The following is an 11,554-nucleotide window of genomic DNA, read 5'->3' on the forward strand; positions in this document are numbered from 1 at the left end:
TTCTCCACGTTGGACCTCATGAGTGGGTACTGGCAGGTCCCGATGGCCCCCGAAGACATGCAGAAGACCGCGTTCACGACGCCGATGGGACTCTTCGAATTCGAAAGGATGCCTTTCGGATTGTGCAATGCGCCCGCCACGTTCCAACGGCTGATGGAGCATTGTCTGGGCCACCACAACTTCGAAATGATATTGTTGTACCTGGACGACGTTATCATATTCTCGAGGACCTACGAAGAGCATCTCCAGCACCTAGAAGAGGTATTCCGGCTGCTAGCCAAGTCTGGGCTGAAGCTAAAACCCGCGAAGTGTCACCTCCTCAAGCCTGAAGTAGCCTACCTGGGGCATATCGTCGGTGCACAGGGCGTGAGACCAGACCCCGATAAGATTCAGGTCGTCCGAGACTGGCCAGTGCCCCGCTCGGTGCGGGAGGTGAGGAGCTTCCTCGGCTTCGCCGGCTACTACCGCCGATTCGTAGAGGGCTTCGCCGGCATCTCCGCTCCACTCCACGAGCTGCTGAGAGGAAAGTCTGGGCAAGAGAGAAAGGGGTCTGCCCCGGTCGACTGGGGGCCCGAACAACAGCAGGCGTTCGAGCAGTTAAAAGCCTCCCTGACGAATACCCCTTTGTTGGCTTATCCCGACTACGAGAAGCCTTTCCAAGTATACACAGATGCGAGCCACAGAGGACTGGGAGCTGTCCTGTCCCAGATACAGGACGGGAAGGAAAGGGTGATCGCGTATGCCAGCAGGGGACTCCGCAAGACCGAGCGCAACTGCGAGAATTACAGCACCTTCAGACTCGAGTTGCTCGCCCTGATCTGGGCCGTCACTGAAAAATTTAAGAATTACCTCGCTGCAACACCCTTCGTCATCATGACGGACAATAATCCTCTGGCCCATCTGACCACCGCTCAGCTAGGGGCCATGGAGCAACGCTGGGTCTCACGCCTCGCCAATTTTCGATATACAGTGTCCTACAGAAGTGGCAAAGAGAACGGGAACGCAGACGCCCTTTCCCGCCTTCCTGTGGAAGATGTGGCCGAAGAGGGTGGAGAAGTTGCCGAAGAACTGGAAGCTCCGCTCTTCCAGGCCGAGAGGAGAACTATGGTCTATTCCGAACCTCTGTTGGTTGCCGCTAGTCAAACCGATACCGCCCCCACCTTTGGGACGCCTGAGGTAGACTGGGTCGAAGTGCAGCAGAAGAGCCCGGTGATCCAAGACCTCTCCCGCCTCCTTCGACGACGCTGTGGCCTGACTAAAGAACAGAGACTGGCAGCAGACCCTGAACTGGTGAAGCTACTAAGACACCGAGGCCGGCTGCAGAGACGGCAGGGCCTACTGGTACGTGTTAGTCTCCACCCAGGAACTCACCAGACCACCACGCAAGTGATCGTCCCACGGCAACAAGCCACTAGACTACTCGAAGCATACCACGATGCCTCCGGCCACTTCGGCACGCAAAAGACCGAAGCAGTCTTAAGGACCAGGTTCTTCTGGATCGGCATGAGGGAAGACATCGCGCAGTGGTGCCAGAAGTGCGTACCTTGTAGTCTCAAAAGACATCCGGAGGCCAGTGAAAAGGATCCCTTACATCCCATCAAGAGCACCTACCCCCTCGAGTTAGTGGCCCTCGACCACATAAAACTGGAGCCCAGCTCAAGTGGACACACTTATGCCTTGACAATGACCGATCACTATACCAAATTCCTAGTGGTGGTACCAGTTCGCGACTTGACAGCCAAGACAACGGCCGAACTGTTCTGGAAGCACTTTGTGAAGCCGTACGGGTATCCAGACAGAGTGTTGACCGACCAAGGGCCCGCTTTCAACTCTCAGCTGTTCCATGAGTTGTGCTCCACCTACGGCTGTAAGAAGGTCCAGACCACGGCATACCACCCCCAGGGCAACGGACAGTGCGAGCGGGCCAATAGGACCATCTTGGGGATGCTCCGGAGTCTTTCTACAGAACAACGCACTCGCTGGCCGACCCTGCTCCCCGAGCTCACCTACATATACAACAATGTAGAACATTGCTCCACGGGATTTACCCCCTACTACCTCCTGTTTGGTCGACGAGGAAAGCTGCCAAAGGACCTGGAGCTGTCACCCGGCATAGACAATCAACCCCGCTTACAACAAAGTTGGGTGCAAGAACACCAGCAAAGAATGGAGAACGCTCGGGAGATCGTAGAGAAGAGGATGGAAGCAGCGCACGTCAGACAAGAGACCGACTACAACGCTAATGCTCGTCCCACGCCACTCCAGATAGGCGACAGGGTCTGGAAGAGGAAACACCATCGGTCAAGCAAACTCGATACAATGTGGGAGACCGCCCCATACACCGTGCTTCGCATCCCGTATGGTGACGTCTACACTTACCAAATCCAACGCAACCTTGGTGGGCCTGTCCTCACCGTATCGAGAAATCAACTAAAGTTGTGCATCGAGGGACCCCCATCAGAAGAAGAAGACTCCTCTGACCCAGAACTCAGCGAGGCCGCTGAACCCATTCCTCTCCATGACCCAATGGAACTGTTGCTATTCATGAGTGGGTCTATGCCGAGATCACCAGTACAGACTGTACGCCACGAGAGCCCTACACGGCCAGTAACTGAAGATCAAGCGGACCCTGCCGATATCCCTGTTGTCCACCGTACTCCGGTCAGGGAAGTCCGAAGATCTGAGCGGTGCACAAGAGGAGTGTTGCCACTCCGCTACAGAATGTAAACAGTATTGTACTACCAAATTCTGTGTAAATAATGTATATAAAATTGCATACAATGTTAAGATTTATCTGACATTTGCTGTTTACTGTGGCCCTTTTTAAAAGGACATTTCAGGGCCTCCTCTTCTTGTACTTAGGTTCGGGACTTTATTCAGGACTTTTGCTAGTTTGTAAATTGATGCCCGGGGACTGGCATCCTTCGAGCAGGGGGACATGTGACACCCCAGACTTTGGTAGTGCCCCTTTAGTGTACCCAGCCTGGGGGTGCCCCGTTTTCCCCAGGACTTTGACTGTGTGCTGTGCCCCACTGGCGGGTTGCTAGGCAACCAAACCCAACAACCGGATGGAGGCAGGACCCTGAAGGGTTAACCCCCTGCGCTCGTAGAAGCGCGCGAAGAGAGAGGCCTGGGATTGGAGGGCTGTGAGCGCGAAGGAGAGGAGGAGGGGTGTACCGAGGAGAGAAGAAGGTGAAAGGCGGGGTTACCTGCGGAGAAGGTCCGGCAGCGCGTGGCGTATCAAGAGAGAGCCCCGCCGCGACGAAGGAGCACGGCAGCGTGGGAAGTATCCAGAGGCCCCGGAGAGAGAAGAACAGGGCGCAGGGTGAAGCAGCCAGCCGCGGCTTGCAGAGTGTCCCGGCGTCCAGCAGAGCGAGCGCAGCGTGAAGTCCCGGCAGCGTGAGCGCAGAGAGGAGACCCGGCGGCGTGAGTGACAGGCGGCAATATCCAGCCGCGTCACCGCATGAGCGCCCCGGCTCCCAGCAGCAGAGACGCAGAGACCAGCGGGGAAGGCACCGAGTGAAACCCCACAGAAGGAAGACGCCGCAGCAGCACCCAGCCTTCACAGCCTCCTACCTTCCGGCGTGCGGAACCGCGCTGACGCGTAGCGCCCCCCTCCCGCATCCAGGCAGAGGGAGAGAGGGGAACTACAAGGCCCAGCATCCCGCAGACCGCTCTGGAGATCAGCCCCAACGGAGTCCAGACAGCAGGTGCTGCAACAAAACGTAAGTGCTACCCGGCAAGCCAGGCCTGCACCCCAACCTCCAGCCCACCTGAGCCCTCACTAACTGAACTGCTGCCCAGCAAGCCAGGCTTGCACCACCAACCTCTGGCCCACCTGAGCCCGCACCAGGCTGAAGGGAGACCTGCCACCCTGATCCACCCTTGCAGCCAGCACTCCACTGAGGACCCCTCTACCAGGCCCTTATTAACCCTGAGACAGTAAAGAGCCCCAGGAGACAGAAGGTTGCCTCCCTTTAAGTCACAGCCTTACACCAAGAGCTCACTGAGCGTATCCCCATAGCCCACTGGGGTATCAGGAGAGACTCCCTTAATTTATGGACAAGCCGACCCTGCAGTGAGTCCCCCAATGCACCTTTGTTGATAGCCTCTGCACTGTGGAGTAAACTTGCTGAAAAGTTGATTGTGGTCCCAGCTCAGGAGACTACTAAGCTTACAGCGCCATCTTGTGGCGCAACTAGGAACTGCCTTGCCCCTTTGTTCCGGAATCCTGCCCCTTTAAAGTTGTCCCCTTCGCCACCTTGAAGGAGTGTTATCTCACGTGCCTTGAACCTGGCGCAGGATTACCTGAGGCCTCCAACGGACCTTAAACCCCTATGCATAGGTGCTGTCGTCAAGACAGTTTAGTATAAGTATCTGGGTACCCAGTCACGTGACCGTGTTTACAGTATAGTCTTAATGTGTAGTCCTAAATGTTACTGTGATTGATGTGCTGCAGTAATTTGTTATAACCTGTTATTGTCATATTTTGCCGTCACAGTGAATGTATTGATTTAGCATTACCTGCCTTAGATGTGTTAATTGGCTAGGGAACTGATTAGATCGTTATTTGTGCCTTGTTCTATAACCTCGCCTCTGACAAAAATTGCACGTTGCTACTCTGATTACTATTGTGGGTGAACCCGCTGGTTATCCGCTCAGGTATTATCGTGGTTGTTAATAAATACCTTTGAACCGCTATTTTAGTCTCATTCCTGTCTTGGCTGAGGCTCAGGCCGAAAGGACACGTCGCGCTCAAGACACCCAAGGTTAAGGTAAAGGGTTACTGGCCGTCTTTTCCGGTGTACCACATTCTCAGCCCGAGTACAGGGTGAGATTAGTGCAGCAGCCCCCCGTCCTCCCCCTCCCTGCTGCTGCACCTCTGATAAGTCTGTGTTCTCAGCCCGAGTACAGGGTGAGATTAGTGCAGCAGTCCCCCGTCCTCCCCCTCCCTGCTGCTGCTGCACTTCTGATAAGTCTGTGTTCTCAGCCCGAGTACAGGGTGAGATTAGTGCAGCAGCCCCCCGTCCTCCCCCTCCCTGCTGCTGCACCTCTGATAAGTCTGTGTCCTCAGCCCGAGTACAGGGTGAGATTAGTGCAGCAGTCCCCCGTCCTCCCCCTCCCTGCTGCTGCTGCTGCACCTCTGATAAGTCTGTGTTCTCAGCCCGAGTACAGGGTGAGATTAGTGCAGCAGTCCCCCGTCCTCCCCCTCCCAGGGCCGGCGCCACCACTAGGCAAGGTTAGGCATTTGCCTAGGGCGCCGGCCACTGGAGGGCGGTAGTGAGCTGGCCTGGCCAGCAGCAGCAGCAGGAGGAAGCTGCTACGCACGTCGACGCTACCGCAGAGGAGAGAGCTGGAGGAGGAACAAGAAGGCAGCGGCTGGACTCCACACAGGCTGAGGGCGAGGCTCAGCAACAACTGCACAGCTGAGCTTGTAAGTAAAACGGACTACCCCCGTCCCCCCGCCCGTGTACATGGCTGCCGCCGGCCTGCCGCCAGCGCTGACAGACAGTAGTCAGTCACTGTCGCCCGGACGGTCATCAGGCCGCGGCGCCAGCAGCCAGCGGGAAACTTCGGCGGCGGGCGGCGGCAGCTCCTGCCCCCGCTGGCAACTTAGCCACAGCTGCTGCCCCCCCACCCGTTGCCGTGCCCGTGCCGACACACTCGCCCACCCGCCCGCAGACACGCTCGCCCACAAGCCCGCAGACACGCTTGCCCGCAGCCATGCTCTGTATGTACTGCTGGCTGTGGGAGGCACACAGGCGCGGCCACCACTGCACCATGACAAACTTTAAATAATTAAATAGGCATGTGTATATACAGTATTACACACACATTTGCACATTTTTATGGGGGGGGGGGGGGGCGCAGTTGGCAGACTTTTTGCCTAGAGTGTCACGAAACCTTACACCGGCTCTGTATACAATATCGCATCGCATAGGTTTTGCAATGAGATGATTTGAGTTCTAGTACAAAAAGTATGTGCAGCATCTCATCGCACCCAACAATTATACCGTGTATGGGCACCTTGAGTTCTGTGATGTAATTAATACATTGCCATTTGCATTGAGAAGTTATAAAGCAAAGTCAGCCTGGTGTAAGTGTCGTGTTTGGCTCTGGTCTGGCAGGGTAGGGGGTAACTGGTTGTTGTAGTATCAGTAGTTGGTCAGGTCAGTGAGCTTATTACAGCAAGCAGCAGTCAGACGTGTTGTTATTGCAGCTGGGATGGATTAGACATGGAAGCGAGAGCACTGTAATGTATATCAGTCATTTACATGGTGCAAGGTATTGCCTGAGGCTGTAATTACATGCTCACCTGTCCCACTAGGAGGAATGCAAATGTCCGTGCTCTCCTTGTGCCACGCTCAGGCTGGGCAGGAATATGTGGCAGAGTCTGGCTCCCGTGGATGTCTGTGCTGTGCTGCCACCGAGCTGGTTGGTGGAGGTGGGAGGCAGACAAACCTCTTCAGTCAGTGTGCCACAAGACAGGGTGAGATTAGTGCAGCAGTTCCCCGTCCTCCCCTCCCTGCTGCTGCACCTCTGATAAGTCTGTGTTCTCAGCCCAGTACAGGGTGAGATTAGCGCAGCAGTCCCCTGTCCTCCCCCTCCCTGCTGCTGCTGCACCTCTGATAAGTCTGTGTTCTCAGTCCGAGTACAGGGTGAGATTAGTGCAGCAGCCCCCGTCCTCCCCCTCCCTGCTGCTGCTGCACCTCTGATAAGTCTGTGTTCTCAGCCCAGTACAGGGTGAGATTAGCGCAGCAGTCCCCTGTCCTCCCCCTCCCTGCTGCTGCTGCACCTCTGATAAGTCTGTGTTCTCAGCCCGAGTACAGGGTGAGATTAGTGCAGCAGTCCCCCGTCCTCCCCCTCCCTGCTGCACCTCTGATAAGTCTGTGCTCTCAGTCCGAGTACAGGGTGAGATTAGTGCAGCAGTCCCCGTCCTCCCCCTCCCTGCTGCACCTCTGATAAGTCTGTGTTCTCAGCACGAGTACAGGGTGAGATTAGTGCAGCAGTCCCCCGTCCTCCCACTCCCTGCTGCTGCTGCACCTCTGATAAGTCTGTGTTCTCAGTCCGAGTACAGGGTGAGATTAGTGCAGCAGTCCCCGTCCTCCCCCTCCCTGCTGCTGCACCTCTGATAAGTCTGTGTTCTCAGCCCGAGTACAGGGTGAGATTAGTGCAGCAGTCCCCCATCCTCCCCCTCCCTGCTGCTGCACCTCTGATAAGTCTGTGTTCTCAGCCCGAGTACAGGGTGAGATTAGTGCAGCAGTCCCCTGTCCTCCCCCTCCCTGCTGCTGCTGCACCTCTGATAAGTCTGTGTTCTCAGCCCGAGTACAGGGTGAGATTAGTGCAGCAGTCCCCCGTCCTCCCCCTCCCTGCTGCTGCTGCACCTCTGATAAGTCTGTGTTCTCAGCCCGAGTACAGGGTGAGATTAGTGGAGCAGTCCCCCGTCCCCCCCCCTCCCTGCTGCTGCACCTCTAATAAATCTGTGTTCTCAGCCCGAGTACAGGTTGAGATTAGTGCAGCAGTCCCCGTCCTCCCCCTCCCTGCTGCTGCTGCACCTCTGATAAGTCTATGTTCTCAGCCCGAGTAGAGGGTGAGATTAGTGCAGCAGTCCCCCATCCTCCCCCTCCCTGCTGCTGCAGCACCTCTGATAAGTCTGTGTTCTCAGCCCGAGTACAGGGTGAGATTAGTGTAGCAGTCCCCCGTCCTCCCCATCCCTGCTGCTGCACCTCTGATAAGTCTGTGTTCTCAGCCCGAGTACAGTGTGAGATTAGTGCAGCAGTCCCCGTCCTCCCCCCCTGCTGCTGCTGCACCTCTGATAAGTCTGTGTTCTCAGCCCGAGTACAGGGTGAGATTAGTGCAGCAGTCCCCCGTCCTCCTCCTCCCTGCTGCACCTCTGATAAGTCTGTGTTCTCAGCCCGAGTACAGGGTGAGATTAGTGCAGCAGTCCCCCGTCCTCCCCCTCCCTGCTGCTGCTGCACCTCTGATAAGTCTGTGTTCTCAGCCCAGTACAGGGTGAGATTAGTGCAGCAGTCCCCCGTCCTCCCCCTCCCTGCTGCACCTCTGATAAGTCTGTGTTCTCAGCCCGAGTACAGGGTGAGATTAGTGCAGCAGTCCCCCGTCCTCCCCCTCCCTGCTGCTGCTGCACCTCTGATAAGTCTGTGTTCTCAGCCCAGTACAGGGTGAGATTAGTGCAGCAGTCCCCCGTCCTCCCCCTCCCTGCTGCACCTCTGATAAGTCTGTGTTCTCAGCCCGAGTACAGGGTGAGATTAGTGTAGCAGTCCCCCGTCCTCCCCATCCCTGCTGCTGCTGCACCTCTGATAAGTCTGTGTTCTCAGCCCGAGTACAGGGTGAGATTAGTGCAGCAGTCCCCCGTCCTCCCCCTCCCTGCTGCTGCTGCACCTCTGATAAGTCTGTGTTCTCAGCCCGAGTACAGTGTGAGATTAGTGCAGCAGTCCACCATCATCCCCCTTCCTGCTGCACCTCTGATAAGTCTGTGTTCTCAGCCCGAGTACAGGGTGAGATTAGTGCAGCAGTCCCCGTCCTCCCCTCCCTGCTGCTGCTGCACCTCTGATAAGTCTGTGCTCTCAGCCCGAGTACATGGTGAGATTAGTGCAGCAGTCCCCCGTCCTCCCCCTCCCTGCTGCTGCTGCACCTCTGATAAGTCTGTGTTCTCAGCCTGAGTACAGTGTGAGATTAGTGCAGCAGTCCCCCATCATCCCCCTTCCTGCTGCACCTCTGATAAGTCTGTGTTCTCAGCCCGAGTACAGGGTGAGATTAGTGCAGCAGTCCCCGTCCTCCCCCTCCCTGCTGCTGCTGCACCTCTGATAAGTCTGTGTTCTCAGCCCGAGTACAGGGTGAGATTAGTGCAGCAGTCCCCGTCCTCCCCCTCCCTGCTGCTGCTGCACCTCTGATAAGTCTGTGTTCTCAGCCCGAGTACAGGGTGAGATTAGTGCAGCAGTCCCCGTCCTCCCCCTCCCTGCTGCTGCACCTCTGATAAGTCTGTGTTCTCAGCCCGAGTACAGGGTGAGATTAGTGCAGCAGTCCCCCGTCCTCCCCCTCCCTGCTGCTGCTGCACCTCTGATAAGTCTGTGTTCTCAGCCCGAGTACAGGGTGAGATTAGTGCAGCAGTCCCCGTCCTCCCCCTCCCTGCTGCTGCACCTCTGATAAGTCTGTGTTCTCAGCCCGAGTACAGGGTGAGATTAGTGCAGCAGTCCCCGTCCTCCCCTCCCTGCTGCTGCACCTCTGATAAGTCTGTGTTCTCAGCCCGAGTACAGGGTGAGATTAGTGCAGCAGTCCCCCGTCCTCCCCCTCCCTGCTGCTGCTGCACCTCTGATAAGTCTGTGTTCTCAGCCCGAGTACAGGGTGAGATTAGTGCAGCAGTCCCCGTCCTCCCCCTCCCTGTGGCTGCTGCACCTCTGATAAGTCTGTGTTCTCAGCCCGAGTACAGGGTGAGATTAGTGCAGCAGTCCCCCGTCCTCCCCTCCCTGCTGCACCTCTGATAAGTCTGTGTTCTCAGCCCGAGTACAGGGTGAGATTAGTGCAGCAGTCCCCCGTCCTCCCCCTCCCAGGGCCGGCGCCAACCACTAGGCAAGGTTAGGCATTTGCCTAGGGCGCCGGCCACTGGAGGGCGGTAGTGAGCTGGCCTGGCCAGCAGCAGGAGGAAGCTGCTACGCACGTCGACGCTACCGCAGAGGAGAGAGCTGGAGGAGGAACAAGAAGGCAGCGGCTGGACTCCACACAGGCTGAGGGCGAGGCTCAGCAACAACTGCACAGCTGAGCTTGTAAGTATAACGGACTACCCCCGTCCCCCCGCCCGTGTACATGGCTGCCGCCGGCCTGCCGCCAGCGCTGACAGAACGTAGTCAGTCGCTGTCGCCCGGACGGTCATCAGGCCGCGGTGCCAGCAGCCAGCGGGAAACTTCGGCGGCGGGCGGCAGCTCCTGCCCCCGCTGGCAACTTAGCCACAGCTCCTGCCCCCCCCACCCGTTGCCGTGCCGACACACTCGCCCACCCGACCGCAGACACGCTCGCCCACAAGCCCGCAGACACGCTTGCCCGCAGCCATGCTCTGTATGTACTGCTGGCTGTGGGAGGCACACAGGCGCGGCCACCACTGCTGCTACGCTTGCTGATGGTATTCAGCAGGAGTCAGGACAGAGCAGTCCGGCCTCCTTACAGCATTAAAGTGAGGACTGGACCATCCTGGTAGAGCCAATGGGGACTGCAGCTAGCACATGGGGACAGAAAGTTGGGACTCGGGAGAGGACAGAGGAGCAAACCGTGGCCCCTGCACTGTGTGCACTCTGCCAGTGCAGTTGAAGAAAAAAAAGTTTGACAAACTCTAAATAATTAAATAGGCATGTGTATATACAGTATTACACACACATTTGCACATTTTTATGGGGGGGGGGGGGGCAGTTGGCAGACTTTTTGCCTAGAGTGTCACGAAACCTTACACCGGCCCTGTATACAATATCGCATCGCATAGGTTTTGCAATGAGATGATTTGAGTTCTAGTACAAAAAGTATGTGCAGCATCTCATCGCACCCAACAATTATACCGTGTATGGGCACCTTGAGTTCTGTGATGTAATTAATACATTGCCATTTGCACTGAGAAGTTATAAAGCAAAGTCAGCCTGGTGTAAGTGTCGTGTTTGGCTCTGGTCTGGCAGGGTAGGGGGTAACTGGTTGTTGTAGCAGCAGTAGTTGGTCAGGTCAGTGAGCTTATTACAGCAAGCAGCAGTCAGACGTGTTGTTATTGCAGCTGGGATGGATTAGACATGGAAGCGAGAGCACTGTAATGTATATCAGTCATTTACATGGTGCAAGGTATTGCCTGAGGCTGTAATTACATGCTCACCTGTCCCACTACGGGAGGAATGCAAATGGCCGTGCCCTCCTTGTGCCACGCTCAGGCTGGGCAGGAATATGTGGCAGAGTCTGGCTCCCGTGGATGTCCGTGCTGTGCAGCTGCCAAGCTGGTTGGGGGAGGTGGGAGGCAGAGGAACCTCTTCAGTCAGTGTGCTACAAGGCCCAGAACACTGGAAGCAGGAAGATGGGGGGGGGGAGGGGGGTGTGGGTTGGTTTTTCAGATGCTTTGCCTGCTGTATGGGCGAAAGTGACACATTTCCTCTATTAGGCAACCAGAGACTTCCTCAAGACCTACTGCGTGGGGGGAGGTGTGAGGCATGCTGCATAGTGGGAGAGGTGCTGGGGTGCAATGAACACACTGTCTTTGGGGGAGGTGTGAGGCATACTGCGCAGGGGGGAGAGAGGTGCTGGGGTGCAATGAACACACTGTCTTTGGGGGAGGTGTGAGGCATGCTGCACGGGGAGAGAGGTGCAATTAATACACTGTCATGCGGGGAGGTGTGAGGCATGCTGCACGGGGGGAGGGGTGCTGGGGTGCAATTAATACACTGTCATGGGTGGATGTGTGAGGCATGCTGCTTCGGGGGAGAGGTGCTGGGGTGCAATTAACACACTGTCTTTGGGGGAGGTGTGAGGCATGCTGCACGGGGAGAGAGGTGCTGGGGTGCAATCAATACAC

General features: G+C 56.7%; 1 protein-coding gene across 2 annotated transcripts in view; it reads right to left on the reverse strand.

Annotated features, from left to right (window-relative positions):
* LOC146053359 (uncharacterized) overlaps window positions 1–11,050 on the reverse strand; it is a 45,018-nt gene extending 33,968 nt beyond the window's left edge. For both annotated transcript variants that reach the window (XM_083167996.1, XM_083167995.1), the window contains exon 1: window positions 10,865–11,050. The gene's annotated coding sequence lies outside the window, so the exon portion shown is untranslated. The remainder of the gene's footprint in view (window positions 1–10,864) is intronic.
* Window positions 11,051–11,554: the final 504 nt, after the last annotated feature.

The sequence above is a fragment of the Crinia signifera genome, unplaced genomic scaffold (genome assembly GCF_055691185.1).
Source record: "Crinia signifera unplaced genomic scaffold, ASM5569118v1 HAP2_SCAFFOLD_159, whole genome shotgun sequence".
Taxonomy (NCBI): domain Eukaryota; kingdom Metazoa; phylum Chordata; class Amphibia; order Anura; family Myobatrachidae; genus Crinia; species Crinia signifera.